The sequence below is a fragment of the Ictidomys tridecemlineatus genome, chromosome 14, assembly GCF_052094955.1.
Source record: "Ictidomys tridecemlineatus isolate mIctTri1 chromosome 14, mIctTri1.hap1, whole genome shotgun sequence".
Classification (NCBI taxonomy): domain Eukaryota; kingdom Metazoa; phylum Chordata; class Mammalia; order Rodentia; family Sciuridae; genus Ictidomys; species Ictidomys tridecemlineatus.
Window position 1 is genome coordinate 69,234,478 of NC_135490.1, and position 23,526 is coordinate 69,258,003.

At 40.5% G+C, this 23,526-nt stretch overlaps 1 protein-coding gene across 12 annotated transcripts in view; it reads right to left on the reverse strand.

The window, feature by feature from the left end:
* Positions 1–23,526, reverse strand: part of Trmt9b (tRNA methyltransferase 9B (putative)) — a 60,064-nt gene that overhangs the window by 25,606 nt on the left and 10,932 nt on the right. For 8 of the 12 annotated variants that reach the window (XM_021730162.3, XM_078031309.1, XM_078031310.1 and 5 more), the window contains exon 2: positions 4,917–5,111. The gene's annotated coding sequence lies outside the window, so the exon portion shown is untranslated. Of the gene's footprint in view, positions 1–249; positions 744–856; positions 931–4,916; positions 5,112–23,526 lie in introns of all 12 variants that reach the window. The other 4 variants (XM_078031308.1, XM_078031304.1, XM_078031303.1 and 1 more) reach the window with 2 other exon arrangements.

Here is a 23,526-nt window from a genome sequence, read left to right on the forward strand (position 1 = left end):
TGTCTAAGATATCTCAGTATGGGGCTAATAAGAAATGGTGCTGCCTTTGGCATCACAGAACTGAAGGATGTAAAGATTAAGGTGTTGGCAGCATGTTTTGTACTGTACAGAAAAGACCTGTCTTTAGGTAGAGAGGGTGAAGTCAGGTAAAACAATCTGAGAGGAAAGATAAATGAGAAGAATGAGTCATGGCAGCATGGATTTCTTGTTCAAGTCTCTGAGGTTTGGCTTCTGAGGATTACACCTTACCTTTTTCAACACACAGAGTCCATAATTTCCGCTATGCTTAATATTGTAGAATTTCTGACCTTACCATCAGAAGAGTCCACCCTAATTCAGCAGACTTTTTACACCAGGGGTTTTGTTTTACTTGCAGTCTTTACTTCTTGGAGGATGGAAGAGCGGGGAGAAAGGAACAGGAAGTTGACAGGAGGGGGAAATGGTTTAATATATTTCCCAATGAATGCAGAGTCAGAAGGACATGAACAATTCCTGCTTCTAGCATCAGGATCCCATTGGGAAGTCCCAGTGTTCGGATTTCCTTTTTTGGATATGTGATTAGGATAACATTCGCCCACTTGAATTCAGGCAAAGCCATGGGACTTGCTGAGAGTATTAAACATGATTAGCTGCTTGGCAGCAGCTGCACAGGCCAGTGTGTGGCTTGCTAAATTCGCTTTCCCTGCTCTCTGCAAGGAAAGTTTTCTTGTCATGGAAGGTTAGGTCTCCAGAGGCATTTTAGGCTTTTCAAAAAAAAAGAAGAAGAAGAAACAAAGAAAGGAATGAATAGCTTAGCTCATTGTAAGAAATGCTAACTATCTAAATAATGAAAATGTCCTATTAGAAAGTAACTTACTATGAGCTGGGGTTGTAGCTCAGTGGTAGAGTGCTCTTTTCACACGTGGGAGGCACTGGGTTCGATCCTCAGCACTACATAAACATAAAATAAAGATATTGTGTCCATCTACAACTCAAAAAAATTTAAAAAAGTAACTTGCTACTAATTTTTTCTTGATGAATCTTTCCTATCTCATGTAGATGTATTATTAAAAAATTAGAAAACTGGATACAGTTTCATATCGTATTTTAAAAATTTAATTTAATGTTGTGAACAAAGTAGTAATTTTTACCTATGATATTCTCCAATCTTAGAAGATTTAATGCCTAAATTCTATAGGACTTGAAATGTTTTGCAAAGTTATCATATACTATTGAAGACTTGGGTACTTCTATCATAGAAAATTAGGTACTTTTACTGGATTCTTAATTTTAAAAGAAGAAACATTTCCTTCTATGTTTATTTAGCCCCCAGTATCTAGCACTAGACTTATAGGTATTGTGGAGAAAAGAGATACCCTCTACACGCCTTAGTTTTTAGAGCTCTTTGATTGAAATCTAGGAACACAATTAATATAAGAGCTGATTAATAAAAGAAAGCATAAAAGGGACTGGGATTGTTGCTCAGTGGTTACAGCGCTTGCCTAGCATGTATGAGGCCCTGGGTTTGGATCCTCAGCACCACATATGAATAAACAAATAAAATTTAAAAAAATCCATTGGCAACTAAAAGATATTAAAAAAAAAGAAAGCATAAAAGTTTTATTAATTTTGCATGTACGTGGGGATCTTCACGAGCTAGTGAAGTCTGAAGAAATGACTAAAGCATGGCACTTTTAATGCTTTTTAGACAAAAAGTAGTAAGTTTGGAAAGAATGAAAGGACAGATGGATCTGGGTAAGGGTAGCTACATGGTGGGCACGGACATAAAAGCAAGTGCAAGATGAGGGCAACTTTTGCTTATTCAGGTTCACTGCAGCCCCAGTTATGAGTCTATGGTGATCGGGGTGAATTCTCAACCTTGTATGTGAAGGACATCCGTCCCACAAGAATCTTCATGGCTTGCTGCCCGTAGTAATATACAGGTCAAATGGCCCATTCTGAAGTTATAGTTCCTCAGGTGTTTTCGCTTGACACAATCAATATATCAATCTGACACATTTTGAAATGACATGTCCTTTGCTTCTCAGACTAAATATGTTTAATGAGTAGATGAAGAATGAAACTCCAGCCAAGTGAGCAATATCTCTGTTTTTATTTTTAAATTTAATTTTTATTTTTTTATTTATTTTTAAATACTTTTATTTAGGTATAATTGACACATGACAACCTGCACATATTTAAAGTGTATAGTTTGATAAGTTCTGACATATGTATACACCCAGGAAGCCAGCAAGGCATGATGATGAATCCATCACCCTAAAGTTTCCTTATGTCCCTGTGTAAGACATCCCCTCCCATCAGTCCCCACCTTGAATGATCTCCCTGAATGCTATGTTTCTGGAATGGAAAGAGTGACAGAAAGGGTGAACATTGAGGTGTATATCCAACGGTCATGATTTCCAAGGCAACTTTAAATATGTGGTATGTCCACAAATAAAACAAAATGAAAAAGATTTTTTTTCCCCAAGTGTATAACTTCCTAATGATCACTGCAAAGTGCACACATGCACACATAAATCAAGAGTAAAAATATTGCTGGGCACAGTGGCATACACCTATAATCCCAGAAGCTCGAGAGGTTGAGACCGGAGGATCACAAGTTCAAAGCCAACCTTAGCAAAAGAGAGGCACTAAGCAACTCAGTGAGATCCTGTCTTTAAATAAAAATACAAAATAGGGCTGGGGATGTGGCTCAGTGATTGAGTGGCCCTGAGTTCAGTCCCCAGTACCCATCCACCTCAGTGTTGCCAAATATTTTCAGCGACAGGGAAAAGGTTTTCCTCATATGTCATCAAAGAGATGAGACACTGCACTTGACCTACACATATAGGGATCTAGGTTTGAGAAGGCTTTGTTTTGTTCCCAAGAGTGGTTCCTGTCCCTAGGGGCAATAAATCATTTGTGTCATGCCTGGCTTCTACCTACAATTTGTAATCCCCACCCCATGGATCCAAAGAAGAAGATTAGAACTCTATTTCAGGCCAGTGCTGGATTATTTTTCCTGCAATATCCTTTTACTAATACTCCCTCCTGTTGAAAAACCCTTCAAGGGTCCTCTGTTGCCATGAAAACCCTCCACAGCTTGGGGCCAGCCAGCCTACCTGTCCTGTCTCAGGTACTGTAATTGCCACAACTGCAATCTCAGCTCCACCCAAAGAAATATGCTAGGGTTTGGGTTTGTCCCCCAGAGTTGAACAAGCTGGAAGTTTGGTCCCAGTATGGTGCTGTTAAGGTGGTAGAAGCTTTAAGAGGTAGGATCTTTAAGATCCTAGTGCAGGCTAATGCAGTAATGAGAGCATCCTCCCTCGAAGGCATTAATGTTGTTCTTGTGGAGTGGTCAGTTCTTGCAAGAGCAAGTTACTGTGAAAAGATCAAGCCAGGCTCCTAAATTCCTCTGACTTCCTGGGTCACCGTGTCTTCACTCTACCTCTTTTGCACACTCTTGCCACACTCCATTCAGCATGTTGTGATGTGGCCTGGCAGGCCCTCACCAGAGGCTGAAATAATGCAGCCACTCAATCTGGGACTTTCAACTTCCCAAATTACAAGCTAAATAAACTTGTTTTCCTATACATTACCCAGCCTCAGATGTTTTACACAGGAACAGAAAATGGCTAACACATCTACTCACTTTTTCCTGAGTGGGTCTTGTATACTATCCCTTATTCATGTCTTTGGTGAATCCAGCAAACTTTCTCTATCATCTATAACTTTATCATCTGAAATGCTCTCCTATCACATCCCCCTTCAAAATCTTACCTGGTTTTCAAATTTTAGCACAGCTTCTTCTTGCTCCATAAAGGCTTTGTGGATAACTATAAATAAAAATGGTCTCTCCTATATTTCTACATATTGAACATTTATCATCTCTACCTCTTTTAGGTCATTTCTCCTGATACCATTTTAAGCTCCCAACTCTGTGTTCGCAACTGTATTATAAGTTCTTGGAGGGTGGCTATGACATTTGATCCATATGTGTGTGATCACATGTATATACATGGTCACACACATGCACGTATACATACACATATATACATACATGTGATATGTATGATGTATCTATGGATAACACATATATGGGATAAATATAATTCAAGCTATATATATATGGATCCCATGTATGGATCATATACATATGCGTGTGAACAATTAATTATATAGTAAATGAATCAATGGGCTATTTCTTTGACTTCCTCTGCAAAACAATGATACTTTACTCCAGCAAGTTGTTCTTCAAGTCTTTGGTCATAAATTATAAATATACTACTACGAGCTTAGCAGCACTCATAGGAAAGCAGCACTGAGACTGAGCTTACCTGGATTTGTTTTGTGTTTTAAGATTCCCTGCCCTAGCAGTGATCTGTTTTATAGACATACCTTAGGTATATAATTGCCACATTTTAATAACTAAAGCCAACTATAAGTATTATAAATTCTTCCTCTATTTTAAATGCCATAGAAGACAAGTATTAGAGAAAGAGAAAGAGCAAAAATTTCTGCATTAAATTTCAAAGATACGCTCAAATCCTAATTCCAAATACAAGTTGGTCAAGACAGTAAAAAGCTTTATATTATTAAAAAGACTTAAATGTAATATATATAGCTTTTATGCTTTTTAATTCATGGGTACTTCAAACTTAACATCTCTATATTATTTTAAAAAACTATCACTAACGTCTTAGAAAAGCACCAAAAATAAATAAAAGTTTGTAAGATTTTCCTTACCCCCCGCACCCCCCACCCAAAAAATATTTTCAAATGTTTTTCTACTTGGTGCACAAACAAACTTCAGCTTACTTTATATCACATTGTTATGCATTTACAATTATGGGATTTGGGATTAATTAGGTTTATTTAACATGCACATTATCAAAAACACAGTATTTGAATTGCAGTAAGAGCTGAAAGCTACTAACCTGAGTCATCTTGTGGTTACAAGGAAATTACTTCTTGACTTTATAAATCATGGCAGTTTCCTCCCTCGGAGAGTGACAGTTGTTTCTCATGACTTAATGTGTAATGTAAATGAAAAGTAGTAGGAGTGAAATCAAATAGCATGGTCCTTCACATGATCAGCCACTTGGTAGGAGTCTCTGAAGGGAATACAGATCCTACAAGGAAAAAACAAATACTGAGGTCATTTTACATAATAGAAAACTGAAGCAGCTATAGCCCAGCCTGGCCTCTTGACCTCTGCATAAATCATCCAGCAATGAAGGGACTAAAGAGAAAAGTTAATGTGCCAGAATTACAAGAGCAGTTTACAAACCAATTCTTCAGCTTTCTGTAAAATATACAGTACTTTCTCCCCAAATTAAATTGAATGATTTCATCTTGTTCCTGGAAAAATTACAAGGATGGACAGTAAACTCTGAATCCAGTAACTAAATTAAATATATATCAACTATTTAAAACAATGTTACTACATTATATTATATTATTCTGATACAACAGGACTGCTCCGTATTTGTTCCTAGTATCAGCCACTTCCATTACTTTGACAAGGCATCCTGGTTCTTCTTCATTTGTTCATACTTATTTTTTTTCTTTTTTATAAGCCTGTCATGAGCCCCATCAAAAGGTTCCTAGCTACTTGAAAAAAATTGTACTTTGCATACCAAAAAACACTTTGTAACATAAAAGCGTTTGGATAGAGCATGAGATCCCAAGAGCAGCCTAGTATGGTAGGAAAAACCCGCTAACCCTAGTCCAGGTCCTAACTGCTTATCTGTACATGAGATGACTGGACCTAAGGCTGGATCACAGTTACTTCTCCTGGTCTCCATATCTCTAGTGTGTACACCACTGCCACCACCAGCTGTGCCTCTTACTACACAGGGATTCTCAAGATGGCAGCGTGGGATGCATGTGGCTTCCCCCAACTTCTGGCTGCTGCCCACTTCACCCCAATCTGGATCCCTGTTTAAGAATCACCGATCTGTGTGTGCTTTCGCAAGCTTCTCTCTGGTCTTGGGAATCTGCACATATAATTCACCCTGAGGCAACTCTTTCCTAACCATATGGGAGTATATGAACTGTGCTATTGAGAGTCATAGAAGCTGGCTCTTTAGGAGGTACATTTAAGAAGGATTTTGAAAGAGCTACCAATCAAAGCACCTCATCCTTCCTCATATAGTTTTAGAATCTATAAAGGAGCATGCATTTGTTAATTCACCCTCATGCAGGGCTGCAAGCTAACAGCTCTCTACTTGGATGCCCTTCTAGACCCTGGCCTGGGCATCCTCTGTCCCAGCTGATCTGGCTCTCTATATATCTTTCCTATATACCTTTCCTATGCCCAAAGATATTAGCCTTCTCAGGTAGCTACTCAAGACAGTGTTCAACACTATAGTTAGAAAGAGCAACCTATGAAAAGAATTTTAGATAGTGATTAAGGCTTATGTGAGCTAATGGAGTGGGAGCGAGGACTGGAGGTTTTTCTATATGTCTAATTTACATCCCCCACAAACACATACCTACACATATTACTAATTTCCCTTAATTTTCCAAAATCACAGGAAAATTTTGCCTCTAAAATGTATGAATCCTACTATCTTTAGCAAGAACTTGCTGGGTAAGGATAAACTAGTATAGTACAATCTAAAAAAAAAAAAAAGTTGAATGTTGGTAAGTCCTTTTACTATAGCAGCCATATAGCTCTGCATATTTAGAATGGAAAGAAATGTGTTTCCCTCTCTTCTTTCTTGTTGAATAAATGGGAAGCCATATTCTCAAGCAAAGCTCCATAACTTAAACCTTCTGAAATTTTGGGGTAAAGTCATGTGTGTGAATCGTCCTAGGAAGAGGGTCAACACCTCACACTATGACTCTGCAAAGTCAGTTTTTTTGTTTTTTTTTTTTTAATATTAAAAAAAGGAGTCGGAGGTGGTGGCACCCTCCTGTAATCCCAGCAGCTGGGGAGGCTGAAGCAGGAGGACTGAGAGTTCAAAGCCATTCTCTGCAATGGCAAGGCATTAAGCAACTCAGTGAGACCTGTCTCTAAATAAAATACAAGATAGGACTGGGGATGTGGCTCAGTGGTCAGGTACCCCTGAGTTCAATCCCCAGTACCCAAATAAAAAAGGAATTCTGTGTCAATTTAAAAATACACATTCATCTATTCAGCAAATACTAATTAAGTATTTGCCAGGAAAATATTCTGATACTTACAAATTATTAAAGAGAAAGATATCCACATCCCTTCCCCATCAATCAGAAACCCAGGATTTAATATGGGAAATATACAAAGAAGAAATAGAAAATTTAAATATAGTAGATATAGAAATATATAGAATTTAGTTTGGGGATGGATAGCTCCTGACAATTGCTAACTTCATGCCTTGCTTTATTTTATCCAAATAATCACAAATATTTAGATATAATTTTATTAACCCCATTATAAATTGCTAAACATTATGAACTTTTAGGTCACTCACAAATATTCAAAATCACACATGCCAATGGCCCATATCTGGAGTGTTCAAGTTATGATCGGAGCGTGCACAGGTAACATAGGGGCACATGGGAGAGACAACTAATGCAGCCTATAGTGGGGGAGGGGGGCAACAAAGTCTCCCCCAAAGGGATCACAGCCAAACTGAAGCTCAAAAGATGGGTAGGGGGTCAGCTGAAGATGGTGATTCTATGCCCCCCAAAGGAAGAAATGAGACCAATCACAATTTTTTGGGGATAAATTTAAGGCAAACTTATAACAACAACAATAGTAACACAATATATTAATTACTTACTATGGGTCAGGCCCTCTTGTAAGTGTTTAGCATATTCCATTAGCTCACTGAAATCTTCCCAATAACTGTATGAAACAGGAATTACTATTTCTCTCACCTTCCAGACAAAAAAAATCTGAGGTAAAGAGAGCACAAGTGACTTTCTCAAAGTAACACAGCTAATAAATGGCACAGCCAGGATTTGAACCCAGAAAGTTTGACTCCATAGTTCACATTCCTAACTCCAGCTGATGGGGAAGAGAGGAGGAAGGGAAGGGAAGGAGAAATCAAAGCCTACAATAGTAGGAAGGAGTCAGATCTCACAGGACCTAATTCGGCCTTCGGAGGAGTCTGGATTTTATCCTGAACATAAAATGGGGAACCCTTGAGTTATTTAAGTAGAAGCAATGACAAAAATTGGTCCTGGGTTTTAGAAATCTCTTATGGCGATGGTGCAGATTAGCATTGCCTAGATGGATCACAATGAAGACAGAGAAAGAACCTGCTTAAACTCTTCAGACAAAGAATGATATTAGAGATACTTAAAAGGGGTAAAAAAGGAGAAAGAACTAAATTGATAGGTGACTGATGAAGAATTAAGGCAAAGGACACTCTGAAGGTGAAGTTGTAGTAAGCACGGGGCTGACATAGTTGGATGTGCCACTTCTGTGCTAAAGTGAGGTGAAAGAAAAAATCTGCAAGGTAAACAATAGGAAACTCTGGTAGGAATCTTAAAAGATTCTTCCTTTGGAATGTACGTGAATATATCCAAAGACTTTTACTTAAGATTTATGCATTTGCAGGACACAGAATATAGGAAAATCTAGATGTTGTTAATGGGTTTTGAAATGCCAACATGATGGTCAATGTGTTATATTTTATATTACTATATGCATTGTCTGATTAGTTCTTTATATTGTGTATTTGATTTCCACACTTTCCAGGCAACGCCCAGAGGCAACGTCTCTTAGGATCTCTGCATCTTTGTCTGGTACTGCGGTTTACGGTGTTCAATAAATGTCTACTACATAAGCAGGTGAAGAAAGAAAAACAAAGAGGTTAAAACAATAACCCTGGGTGTCTGATGCTGATATACCACCAGAAAGAATGCAAGAGGAGGTGGGGTTTTCAGGCTTGGGCAGTGTTTCTGTAATAACAGAAGGACGTATAAGTAAGATGGACATGAAGCTCAGGGAGCAGGCTGGATTAGAGAGCATGTAAAAAATCATCATTATCTTAGGACTTGGCAGTTACAGCCCAGGGCATAAATTAAATCAAAAGATAATGTGCAGAGTAAGAAAAGGAATGAGGTCAGAACACCAAGGGTCACGAACATTTAACCCCTGTAAATGCCAGTACTAGAGGAGCAGCTAGCCACCTGCATTAGAATGCTACCATTATGGTTCGGCTAGGTGGTGTCTCTTAAAAGCTCCTGTGTGAATACAGGAAGTGAAATGATTTGATTGTGAGAGCCATAACCTAATCAGTCCATCCAAATCTTAATGGACTAACTGGGTGGTAACTCCAGGCAGGTGGAGTGTGGCTAGAGGAAGTTAGGTCACTGGGGGCTGCTCCAAAAGGGTGCATGTTCTCTATGGCCCCTTCCCTTCCTCTCTCTCTGCTTTCTGGCTGTCCTGAGCTGAGCAACTTTCCACTGCCATGCCAAGGTAGGGCCATGATGCTCTGCCCTATCTTGGGGCCCAGAAGAATGGAACCAGCCACCCATGGACTAAACCTCTGAAACCATGAGCACAGAATAAAATTTTCCTCCTCTAAGTTGTTCTTACCAGGTGTTTTGGTCAGCAATAAAGAGGTAACACAGCTACTGCAACTGAATTGAATTAAAGAATGATTGACTAAGCACCTAACGAGGCAACAGTGGCACTGGAAGCTCTAAGAGCCAAAGATGTGGGGAGGAAGGTCCCACTGTCTAGAAACTACAGGCTCACACAAGACGAGCATAGCATGACAGCTGAATTACGAGGGTAGGAAGCAAGTATGTGACTGATTGATAGAAAATTACAGATAGCAAGCAGTAGTGGATTCCACAGTTTGGGGGTGACATTGTGACTCTGACTCCCTCTAAATAATGAGGCAAGTGAAATAGCCTCATTAATATTCCCAGCTCTACACTGAACTCCTTAATGATGCGTCAGAGAGATCACAGTGAACATGGAAGGCAGAGGAACAACTAACTGGCATTTCAAATTGAAATTCTATGAGCAGAACAAACTCAGGGCTTCAAAACAACAAAATATGTGACACTGGGAAAATATGACCCCTTCTATAATCCCAACAGGGACTATAGATTTATCTAGAGGAACTATATGTTGAAAGAAAATAGGCAATGGGAGTGAAGTTTATCTTAAAGGAGAGAGACCATATATTCCCTAAGAGTATTTTGTTTTTCTTGAAAATTTTCAAGGATTCCATGTCTCAATGGACTTGTGGTAGGAGAAGGCTATTATTTCCAGTATCTAAATAAAAGACATGAGTGTGATAACATGCAGGTGGGGAACGTATGTGTGGCTACAGGAGGGGGATATAAAAAATAGGCAACAAGAACTCATAGCCCAATATGGATCATGAGATCCCTTATGAAAAAGGTCGTTCCTCCACAGGCCATGCCGAGGCCATATTGGATCTAACTGTGTTACAATTCATTTTGATTTTGTAGATTAGAGGATGCCAGAAAAGAACAAGAAAAATCAAATATGAGATTTAAGGAAAATGGAAATAAAGCACTGGCTTCCCCCAGGCATTCACTGCTGGTGTCAATTTGACAAAACCAGCTCTCAGTCTGTGCTAAGACAAAAGGAACAGGATCCCGGAACAGCAGCTTGCAAGAAGAGGGTTCTGCTGTTATGAATGACAATCCCAGAGCAGAAGCAAAACCTTCATTATTCTCCCTCTTTCCTCTCAGGAAGGATGGTTTGGGCAGAATGGGAGGCGAGGAATCCCAGTTATTTCACCGGCAAAGGACTGTTTGAAATCTGTAAACCTATAAATCATCTAATGATCTTCCCAGCAAAGGGATTAAGGGGGAAACGTGAGGATGATTTACATATGAGCCTCTTTCATGTGAATATATTTACAATATAATTGACCCCCAAACAGGCATTCCAGGAGTTATTACTAAAATAAAAAAATAAGGTCTGTGTATTTGGGTTTCAGGAAGAGATTCCATTTGCACACAAGGTGGAGTGAAATCTGGGTTGTTGAAATCTCATCCTGTGCATTCTACCTCAGACTCTCTCTTCTCACCAATCTCCCCATCTCCATGCCTCCTCCTTAGCCTAAGGTCAGGTTTTGGACAGTTGAAGTTTTCATATTTTCGTTCTCTTTTTTTTCCTGGAATTTTCTTCTTCCTCTAGACCACATAACTGATATAACCGAGACCCAGCTGTGTCATCTCTCTATGAAGTCTTTCCTGTGCCCCAGATAGGATTCATCACCCGTGCTCCCTGTGCTGTTCCTGAATTAGACACACGCACTTGGGTCTTGGCACTGTGGTGGCCAGTCTTTGTTTACCTTGGCTGTCTAACGTCCTGCTGGGTTTTCCCTTGGGACAACCTCATTGTGTAGAGTACTGGTGGGATCTGGGCCTTGCCTCTCACTACAGACACTGAAACAGAATATTTCCCACTTCCTGCGCTCTGGTGGGATGGTATAGGGAGCTGACTGGTGACTTCCCCCCATCCCCTCCCCAAATGTCCACGATTTGATCACTAGAGCCTGGGAATGTGACTTTGTTTGCAAAAAGAGAACTGACATGTAATTAAGGATCTCGAGATGAGATCATCCTGTTTTGTACAGGTAGATCCTACATCCAGTGGCAAGTGTCCTCACAACACGTAGAAGAGGAGAAGGCAGAGAGGAAAAGCCCAGAGGCAGGGATGAGAGCAAAGCTGCCACAAGCCAAGAAATGCCCACGGTATCAGGAGCAGGAAAAGGCAAGGACAGATTCTCTTCTAGAACCTTCAAGGGGAGCATTACCCCCACTGAGGACTGATTTAAGATATCTCTGAGAGAATGAATGTCTGTTGTTCTCACCCGCCCAGTTTGTGGTAGTTTATTTACAGCGGTGCTAGGAAACAAACACAATGGCCTGGTCATGTGACCTAGATTTGGTCAACCCTGGATTCTGAAACCAAAGCAAAATGTCCAAAGGCCAATGTACTGTGATGGTGTCAGCTGCCAACTAGCCTATAGCAGTGGTGGCAGTGGCCTGGCCAAGTGACTGCAACTACAAAGGGACCTTGTCTTTCTCCAACTGCCTTGTCCCATTTCCCAGTTTGGGTTCTCTTGAGTCTGTGCAGTCCCCAGCATTTTCTAGAAAGTTTCTTCCCTGCTTAAGATGTCCAGAATTAACTGCTATTGCTTGCAATTCAAAATTTTGATTCATTTTTTTTTTAAAAAAGCATGGGTGGCTGTTGTTCAATCTATTTAGGGAAATATGAATTTCAAAAAGCATCATTAATATTCCAGAAAGGGAACCTGGCAGCCAACAGTATACGGTCGTTAAAATCTAATTTAATTAGTCATGACCTGTGGTCATAGGAATTAGTTTCCAAATAAGGCAAGGTTTGTGGGGGGCGGTCAAGGCTGCTCCTATCAGAGAATATATGATGGCCTGGAAAATAAGGGGGTGATGAGGCATCTGCATAACTTAAGAAAGAAAACTCTCATCACTTAATTCTTAGCTCAAGAAGCAGCCTTGATTCTCTTCCCTCTTGAAGCTGCACAGGGCCAGGACAGACTGAAAATATAAAATCCTGGTTAGAGCCAGTGGCTTGACAGATTACTTAAACCTGCAGTCTTTCCAGGTATTTTACATGTATTTCAGGCCATTGTCCAGGAGAAAAGATGGGACCTTGAGAACAGCAATAAGAATAGATGGATGCAGCCCCTCCTCCCTGCCTGATAAGGACAATCCTTATTTTCCAAAAGGCCCTACAATTCTCTCCACCTGTAAGAGGGACATAGTGCTGCCCATTCTACACCTCTGCCTTCCCTCCACCTCTCACTGTCCCCAAATCTGTAACTAGTCACTTTCTGAGTGTTCCAGAGAGACTGAACACAACAAAAAAATTACAGGTGGTTAAGCGAATGAATATCCCCAAATAGCCAGAAACATCTATTTTAAAGCATCTTTTTCCTCTTCCACTACTTTTAGAAGAAGCAAAAGATAAATTCTAAATGTTACCCTACATATGCTCGACAATTATATGTGCAACCTAATATTTGCTATATATATCAAGTATGTTCCAGAGAGTGGAACATTGGGTTCCCAGGGTCTCATCACAGTGAATCCACTCATCTATTTGTATCTGTTCTCAGAGGTGGCTCTTCCTGCCAGAGGGATGAGCACAGACTGTCTGTACCATCCAATGAAACATCCTCAATCAGCTGTACATGGAATCCTGTTTGGATAATGGACAACTTCCCTCCTACAATTTCCTTAATCAATTTCCCCCCTCCCGGCTGGATCTTTCCCATTAGTGTCAATATATGCTTCAAGATCTCTTAACTTAAAAAACACAACCATCCCCTCTTACATCACCACGGATCACGGTCTATTTTAGGTCCTAATTTTACTGCTTCCTCTTATGGCAAAGTCCTTTTAAAAAGTCTCTATTTGTTGACAACTTCCGGCTTATGATCTTTTAGGTGAGCGCAAAACATCTGCCTGTCTCAGGACTGCAGAGCTGTACCCAGAAGACTGGGTGGCAAGAAAAGAAGAGGAAAAGAGTGTCACCTGCTGCTGTCTTGCTTCATGCAGAAGAGGTGAAATCTTGTTTCACTAAGAATGCAGGGGTGGCCCAGGGCCCTCCACTTTCCACAACCCCAGATCATCACTTTCGCTGCAGATGGGGCTGCCCCAGACTGCCACACACTGCTTCGTTTTACCTGAGGTCTTCCCCGCTATTGAAAACGTTGACTTGCAAAGCCATCATGTCACACAAGCAGGATTTGTAGGCGATTTTATGTCCCTGGAGATCTAGCCCGTGGGGCCTGTTCTTCTGCTGCTTTTGAAGAAAACCCAGGCAGGGCCACTGATTTTTACATTAACTTTCAGTTAAGAAAATGCTCTCCAAACCCTTCATTTGCAAAACGCTCCCCCTTCTGAAATTAATATTGCCCATTCAGTGTAAAAAAATCAAGGCTCCGGATTTCATTCCCCTTTGAAATTCCTCATCCCCAGAGCAGCCTGCTGCCATCAGAAAGCCCGTGGTAGGAAGTTGGAGCATGGTGTTCTCCTTTCTTTCTTGACCCCCGCACTCCCAGCTCCAGCTAGTTTCTGGCCCTTCTAGGGCTGCAGGGTTAGAGGAGAGGAGCTGGCAAGGAGAAGTCAGGGAGCCACACAAATCCTTTTTGAATGATATCAATGTCAGTGATCTCTGGGCACGGTGGGAACTGAAGGCTGGATCATTTTGTTCTCATGGAACATTCCACTGGTTCTTTGCAGACCCTCATGGCTGAAGACCTGTCACCTGTAGTTTCCTGACACGGTGAGTCATTGTTCTGCTGGCTGCTTATGACAATTCCTTCAGCAGGGGGTCATCTAGCCTTATATGTCCCCCACTTTCCACCCTTGACCTCTTCACCTGTCCAGATGAGACCATCACCCACAGCACCTAGGCCAATGCCATCTGTCTTGTGAGGCCAACATCCAGTCCAAGGAAAACACACGCCTGTGATCCAGCTCAGTGAGGGTGCTGGTGCTTCCCAAATAATATCACTTCTCCACTGCTGCAGGCTGCTTTCACCGGCCTTTGGGTTTTCCAGGTGTAAGCTGGACCACAGACCATGAAGCTCTCTAAACTGCAGGAGGCACACGTGGAGTTCACTGTGTGGTCCTTTTCAGTCCCCTGCCACTTGGCTTGAAGATGAGGACAAATAGCTCCCTCTCCTCTTCCAAGAAGCCACATGTGTGTTAGCAAGTGAAGAAGCAAACTCAGCATGTTAAAATTCTCCCTAAAAGCATCCTCTCCCCAGCACCCAACTGCTTCAACATAAGGGTTATCCCAAGGGCCACAGAACCAGATTTCCTTGAAAAGGAAGGAAATTCTGATGTGTGCTACAACCTGGATAGACCTACGAAGGCACTATGCTAAGTGAAATTAGCCAGTCATGAAAGAACCAATGCTCTATGATTGCAATGACATGAGGTTCCCCAAACAAATTCTCAGAGATGAAAAGTAGAAGGGTGGTTGCCGGGGACAGTTGGGAAGGGTGGAAAGTGCTGGAAATGAATAGAGGTGATGTTGCACAGTGATGTGACAGTACATAATGCCACCGAACTGCACATTAAGGAATGGTGAAAATGATAAATATTGTCATGTATATTTTACCACAATAAGCCATAAATTGCAGCCGTTTCTTCTACAAGTCCTGCTTGTGTCATCTGGCAACTGGCTTGAGGACAGGGGAGTAACTGCCACTAACACACTTGGGACCCTGTCTGTTATCAAGTAATTGTCTCTGGACTCTCCCTTCTACACTCTGCTCTGTGTAGTGAGGGTGGGAACTCTACAAACAACATTTTTTCTTTGCCAGGTGACTCTGCCAGAGGGGACACCATGGGGATCCCGTGGGCACAAGAGGCAGAAGGGACCAGCTCCTGTCTGTCCTTTTCCTGCCAGTGTTGCCCAGCAACAGGCCTTCCCGGGCAGCAGTGTTTGTTTCCAGGTATATCCTTAGCTTCCGGTCTTTCCCACTCTCCCAGAGAGCCCTTTGCACCCCAAGAGGCACCACACCAACCAAGCAAGACCTTCCAAGAGACCTGTGTCCCACATCCTCAGGGGACCTGTTCTGAGTTCTCCACGTATCAGCACAAGCTGCTCAGGGACCCCTCCTCTCAGGGCTGGGTCCCGACTCCAGGGAACCCCTCTCAGTTCCCAAGTCTGGGTCTCCTTCAGTCCTCAGGTTCTGACAAGCCCTGGCTCTTCCCTTTGCCCCTCCCAAACACAGCGAGAGACGCTTCCTGCAGTCACTCTTCCTTCCTACCTTATTCCTTGTTGGCATTTCTACTCCTCTAACATTGGTCCAGCCAATTCCTTACATCAAATTCTCTCTGCTAACATCACTAGTGTGGTTTGTTTTCCTGACCAGACTCCTGACTAACACTTCTTTGAAAAATACAAAAACAAGAAATGATTTCCACTTCATCATCCTACAACAGTTGTTTATTGTCCATTTCTTCCAACTAGTTTGTAAACACCATGATATTATACCCACCAGGGAATTTGGGTTGGTAAAATATACACATAGCGCTCTGAACACAACCTGGCCTACAGCAGGTAACCCATCATATTCATTGGATAAATGAAAAGGAAATATTTAATTTCAATATACACACACACAAAATGTGGGTTATAAAACTATGTTTATAACATATAAGGTAAATATATTCAGAGGAAGATAAGTAACTCAACTTTGCAAAACTCTCAGAATTTTTTAGCAATATTTATTTTCTGCTTTTTATCTTGCTTACTGATTTTCTGGCTTACTAATATTTATCAGTGCAAGCTTCTCTATATTCTTCTTGTGCATTAGGGTATGTTATCCATGAGATGCTCATTCAGTCAATAAAATACTTTTTAATCTCAACTATATACTAGATATTATTCTAGATGCTTTAATATTAAGTCCATTTTAAATCCAGCTAATATATAAGTGAAAACTGAAGCATCAATATGATGTGTTTAAACCTCACAAAACTTCGAAAGTGAAAGTCACAGCATTTGGGGATGATAAAAACAAAACAAAACAACAACAAGAACAACAAAAACACAATACTATGCTGGAAGAAGAATACCCAGGTTGTAAACCCAGGCCTGCTATTCCCTGGCAATAAGAGCTTGGTCAAGTAATTTGGCTTCTCTAGGTATCTGTTGCCTCCTCTTAGAAATAAAGAAGTATAGATAATTTCTCAAGTGTCCTCCCTTTTTATGACTCTTGATTCTTCATATAGACATGTTCTCTAAATTTCCAAGAGAACAACAGAATTTACAAACACTGGTAGTCACCATGCAGACTCAAATCTCTTCTCATCACAGTCTCCATGCTCATGATTCCCAGGGTCTGAAAGGCACGAGGTGATTGACAGTAAATAGGCAGTCTAAGAAAAAGCTGTGGTGGCAATTTCCAGTTCCACTTCAAAATGAAATTATAATTTTCTGTAGTAAGAAAGTTATCTGGGTATTTGTAAGACCCTGACCGGAGGAAGAGTATTGACAGCTGCGTAGACCATCAAACACACTGGAATACAGCTCAGAAAAGACCAGATTGGGGCAGCCAGCTCATCTCTTTTACTGACACAGTGGCCAGACTGTGTCAGACAGCCCAGAAGGCAACTGCCTGAGATCTGAACAGAACACACGATTACCAAAGGGGAACCCTGAACCCAAGGACATGCCATGAACATGAACTGAAATCATGGCACAGTGGAATGTAACCGCCACATATGTTCTCTCTTTACTGTAGGGAGAGAACCGCAATATAAATGTTGGCTGAGGGATGGGACAGTGTAGCTCAGTGGTAGGGAGCTTGCCTAGCTTGTGTGAAGTCAATCTCCAGCACCGCTAAATAAATAAATAAATAAATAAATAAATGGATGTTGGCCAAATTCTTCTTTAGAAATAGTGAAAACAGAGGGAAAACAGGCTTCCCCTGAAACATGAACCCCAGAAACAAAAGTTCAAGGAGAGCGAAGAACACACCAAGCCATTTAATAACAACACATGTCTACAGAAGTTAGCAGAGGAAATTTCTTTTTTCATAAAATTTTATTCATAGAAGTATGGTTTGCATATGCCTAGAACAAAATCAAGTAGTATTGGAATTATCACCAGGAAAGACCTTAAGAAAAAGGGAAACTTGGCATCAATTAGGGAACCTAGCACCTAGAACAATTCTATTTAAACCTGTGTGTCAGGGGCTGGGGGTATAGTTCAGTGGTACAGAGTTTACCTTGTATGTAAGAGGCCCTAGGTTTCACCTCCAATACTGCAAGGCAAACAAACAAATAAATAAATTTAAACATGTAAATATGTGTAGTAAACAGTACAAAAACCAAGAGTGGTGGACTTATAAACTTATATGAATACAAAAATAGGTAGCAGTGTCCCAGAGCCCAGGAGGAAAACCCAGGTGTGACCAAGAGAGGCAGGAACTCTGGTTTTATATAAATAATCAGCCCTCTAGTATCTGCAGATTTAACCAACCTCAGATGAAAAATATTTGAAAAAAAAAAAGAATCCATATTGAGCATGTACAGATTTTTTTTTTTGCCATTATTCCCTGAGTAATCCATTGTAACAACTATTCATATAGCATCTATGTTGTATTAGGAGTTATGAGTAACCTAAAGATGATTTAAATTATCTGGGAGGAGATATGCAGGTTATGCAAATACTTAGACATTTTCTATAAGGGACTAGTGCATCTGCAGATTTTGGTCCTCTTGGGGGTTCTGGAACTAGTCCCTCCTATATGCCAAGTGAGGTCTGTATGTAAGTAAGTAAGTATAGGCTTACTTAGGAGACTTCTGAAGTGCAGTATTGCAGGCCTGGCCCATGTAGTTAATGAAAGCATGGCTGCATATCATCTCTTCTAGTGACTAACTGGAAGATACATACTGGTAGAGGAGGAGGTACACACAAGGACCCCATGTCGGCGACATGAGGGCAGCCTCACACTCAGGCTTGTCCTTACCATTCTGAGGACTGGGTCCTCCCTGAGTGGGGAGCTGAATATGGAATTCATGTGGGCATCAGCTCACCCCTGGAAACATCCCTGTCTTAAGATTCCTCCTAACCTAATTTTTCATTTTATAAAAAAATCGGGCCACATATTAAAAGCAGGAAAAGATTTTGGTAATTAATTAGAAGCCATCGAGCTCTTTATGACAAATCAACCTGAATTATTCAAGTATCTTTCACTAGATGTTATGGTTTCGATAGGAGGCATTTCCTCCCAAAGTTCATGTGTAAGACAAGCAAGAAATTTAGAGGTGAAATAATTGGGTCATAAGAGCCTTAACCTAATTAGCGCATTAATCCAGTTGAATGGATTAGCCAGATGATAATCTTAGCCAGGTAGGGTGTCGCTGGAGGGGACAGGTCTCTGAAGGTGTGCCTTTGGGGTATATATTTTGTCTCTGGTGAGCAGGGCTCTCTTCTGTTTCCTTGTGGCCGTGTCCTAAACTACTTTCCTCCATGATATTCTTCACTGTGGGCCCACAGCAATGGGATTGGCAGTCTGTGGACTGAGACGTCTAAAACTATGAGCTCCAAATAAACTTTTCCTCCCCCAATTGTTCTTATCAGGTTTTTTTTTGGTGATAGCAGTGAAAAAGCTGACTAAAGCACTAGCTAATATTTGTTTATGAGAGGAAAAATTTTCATTTATAGCAATTTCATCTAAAAGATGTAGCCGGTAAGTTTCTAAATGAAAGGAATAAAAACTGGGAAGATCTGCCCACCTCTTCCTGACCTCATCTTCATCAAACAGGCCACATTTCAGGGACTTCACATACTTCTGCAGACCTTTATTGTCCCTTGGATCTTGGATGCCCTTGGTGATTTGAGTAGTATCTCACTTAAAACACGAATAGTTCTATTCTGTCGTCTTTTTTTTAGCAGCTGTGTTGAAAGATTCCCTCAGCCTGGGCAATGACAATGGCTAAAGTAAACCTGCAATAATGCTTCAAAATCCATCCTTTAAGTCCCGGTTACCACTTTCATACCTACGATTACTCTTTGGTCTAAAGGGAATGTTCTGAAAATGTATTAATATTATTCTGGCATTCTAAGTGGATTAGTAATTGTAATTCTACCAGGGAAGTGACTATTAAATAAAAAAATTTTTTTTTTTTAACCAGCAGGTTTTGTCATTTTTTAAAGAGTCACTTTAATTTGAAAGGATCCATTTAGTTATAGCGCATTGGTGGAGAGAATTTAACAATCTAAATGGAGAAAGCCTGAGTTGGTCAAATGCCTAACACGAGTTAAGTTCACTTTCCACGTCAACATTAATATAAGAAAAATTGGTGTGGCAGGCACATCACCATTGTCATCCTCCCTGCCACTGAGCTGTGATCCAATGAGGGTCAGCCTTTGTGTGGAAGCTGTAGAGTGGAGCGCCAGAAGCCATCCATGACCCACATGTGAACTGAGCCATGTGTAAACTGAGCCCTGTTGAAGCCACCAGGCAGGAAAGCCAGGGATCATGTGACATCCTACCTACCTCCCACTCAAGCTCTAGCATAGTTCTGGAGATGAGGTGACCCTTTGGAGTTACATAGCCTCTCCCAGATGGGTGTGGCTTGCCAAAATGCCAGTCAACGGTGTTTACTGCAAGACCGTGCCACACTCAGAAGCAAGCACCCAATCAAGACTCCTCCCATTAAAACCTTATCCCTGCCTTTGATGTACTCCCCCTTAAATAAAGAATGGGAGCCCCCTTTCCAGTTTTCAGTTGCAGCTCCCAGCAGGACTGCAAGACCCATCAGGTACTCCCCTTTCCATATCTAGTTTCTGGATCTGTTTTTATTTCTTACTGATTATTTCAGACTTCTTATTTCCCAGGTGGCTCACACCTCCTGAGCAGGAATCTACCCTGTGGGCATGCTGGTAACTCCATCAGTGGGGCAGGAGTTAAGACCAGGACTTTGAAGACCACAAGTCCCAGCTGCACCATGATCTGCTCCCATCATATGTAATGGATGATGTGTGTGCCATCTGTATTAGTCTGAAAGTCCAAGGCTAAATAAATAGTTACTGATGTCGAAATCCAGCTCAATTTAAGTAAACGCTAAGTCACAATATTTAACAATAGATAAAGCTGAGATGGATCCTTTTCAATATTTTAATAACGTTCATGGAAACCTTTCGAACGTATTTTGCATACTTTTATTCTAAGTAGCCTATAAATAACATATTTTATATTTTTATAAATAACATATTTTGCCACAATAATAGCAGCGATGTTCTCCCAGGCTTAATAAAGTTCCAGGGGATTTATTTCTGGAAACTCCACTCCACCCATGGATACCAAAATATGAGGATGCTTATGACCCTTATTTAAAATTATGTATTTGCATATAAATATATGCAACTCTTCTTACGTATTTTAAATTATCTCCAGATTATTTATACTATCAAACACAATGAAAATGCTATGTAAATCGTTGTTATAGCGTATTGTTTAGGGAGTAATGACAAGAAAAATTCTGTATAAGTTCAGTACACAGTTTTTTTTCCAAATATTTTCAGTTCCTGAGAAACCACAGATATTGAGGGCAAAGTGTACTCCTTTTTTTTTTTTTTTTTCCTGGAATTCTACCCAGGGGCACTTAACCACTGAGTCACACCCCCAGCCCTTTTTTTGTATTTTATTTAGAGATAGAGTCTCACTGAGTTGCTTAGTGCCTCACCAAGTTGCTGAGGCTGACTCTCAACAGGCAATCCTCCCACCTCAGCCTCCCCAGCTGCTGGGATTACAGGCGTGTGCCACCATCCCCGGCCAAAGTGTACTTCTTCATCCTTCCTCTGCCCTACCTTGCTGGCTGTCACTTCTCATTCTCAGTGTTCCCATCTCCAGTAAGTGCTTCCACTTTCTAATTTGCTGCATTTAGTCTGCTTTGGACTTAAATCAGACAATGCTGTTGGAATCCTATCTAATATATGAAGAAAAACATTTGCCTTTCCAGCATGTCATATGGTTCGGGTCAGGAGGGGTCAGCTTTGGATAAATGGGCTTGGTGACATCAGTTTACAGGCTCTTTGCTCTGGGTGGGATGCTGGGAAAGGCTGGCTGCACCTGTGACCTCTGCTGTGTCCTTGGGTACCGGGCCTCTGATAGCCAGCCTTCTGCATTTTAGTCCCTGACACGTTTTCAGGGCTCTGTGTTCCTTCCTGGGCTAGTTTGCTTTTATATATTCTGAGCCCCTTAGGAGCCCGTAGCTCCCCCATTGTCTGCAGCACCCCACACCTGCTTAATACCTGTGAAAATGGATGCAGGGAGTATGATTTGCATGTTTACATCACACGGCGAGGCTTTCAATTCTGAGTAAGTGCCACAATTAGGAAAGCTGCACTGAAATAGGAAATAGACCCGTTGAAAGAACGGTCTCATTTGCAGGCAGCTCGCATTGTATTTTATAAGAATGTGTTTGACATTTTAAGCTTTCCCGTGGCAGCAAATTATACTTCTCCTAGCAGCCGGAGTTATTAAGTCTGTGCCCAGAATAAACCAGACTGTTTTGGAAAGTTTCATTTTTTTCAGTTTCCATACTCCATTTTATGACTGTGTTTGTTTCTTCAGAGGTAAGACTGCGTAAAAGCATATCGTCTATTATTTTCCATTGAAAAGAACAGATATCATTTCTTTAACCCTCAAGGGGTTCCATCATAATCTCCTTTTAAAAAATTAAAAAAAAAGTAAACAAACAGGGAAACAGTATTCGGGTCCTAAGCTAAAAATTAAAAAAATAAGTAAAGACGAAACATTCATTCAACCCGAAGTTCCTGAGGCAGGATGGAAATATTTCTTGTAAATGGATACACAACATTTCATGGAAGCTAGGATGCCATCTGTTTTCTCATATGTATAATTATTTTACTTATTGCCAAGAAAGATGAGGCTATGCCATCCACTGAAGATGCACACTCATGCCAGTGATGTTGAAATGTGAAATAATGTTTTTAAAATAATGAAATACAATATTTTTGGAACTTAGTTTTAAAATCATAGAAATAACATGACAACAAATGACTTGAGTCTTTTAAATTTTCTTAGGAAGACCAACATTTTATTTTGGTCAACAAATTTCTTTGTTTTATGGTGTCCCAAGTTTTTGGAAAATGAGAAGTTCCAGAGCTTAGACATAAGAAAACCAGATGCAAAATTCAGCAAATGGGTGTAAAACCAAAGCTGTCGTTTTGTAAATACTTGAGAATCAACCAGTACAAAAACTATCTAATTAGTTTCTTGAGGACCAAGGACTGGAATCCATGGGTGTTGACTCTACAAGTCCAGAGATCCACCATATCATCCTACAGTTTAGTTCAAATAAGCAAAACTGATGTTACTCACACACAGCCTTAACCAAAGTACATGTTACACAAAACAGTCAATAACCCATGTGAATGTTTCAGTGATTATTATTTACCTGCAATAAAATTGAACATGTCCAAATACAACAGTATTTCCTCCATTTTTAAATTATTCAGTTAGTCTTTGATTTCTCACTTTAATGAATCAGTCATAATACACAGAGCAGTGGGAATAATTCAAACTTCAAAATAATGTGGTTAAAAGTTGGTAACTTAAAAAAGTAAGCTGGCAAGGTAAACATGGCCAATAGCAAAATACAGAGTCTTAGTATGAAGTTGATCAGATTTTAGTTGCACCGGGAGTAGGATTCCTAGGACCTTCTCATTTCAGAGGTTCACATGGTATACCACCCATAAAGCCATTCATTTTATGTCCAAATTCATCATCCTAATGAGAATAAAACTTTCTGTTCGCACACCCTGCCACTACATTTCAAAAGACCCACATTTTAACAAGCAGAATAGACAAACTATCAAACAAGATATCATAAATTACTTTGGCTAAAAAAAAGATTCTTTAAAAATATCTAGCTCAAAGTTCTGCTCACAGGTTTCTCTATATACTGCCTCCTTACAGGAGTGGCTATCTAGCCTTTTTAAGGAAATGGTATATGATCTCCTTCCTTTCCTACAATTATGTAGCAACCACAATATTCCTTCCTAGCAAAACAAGAGAA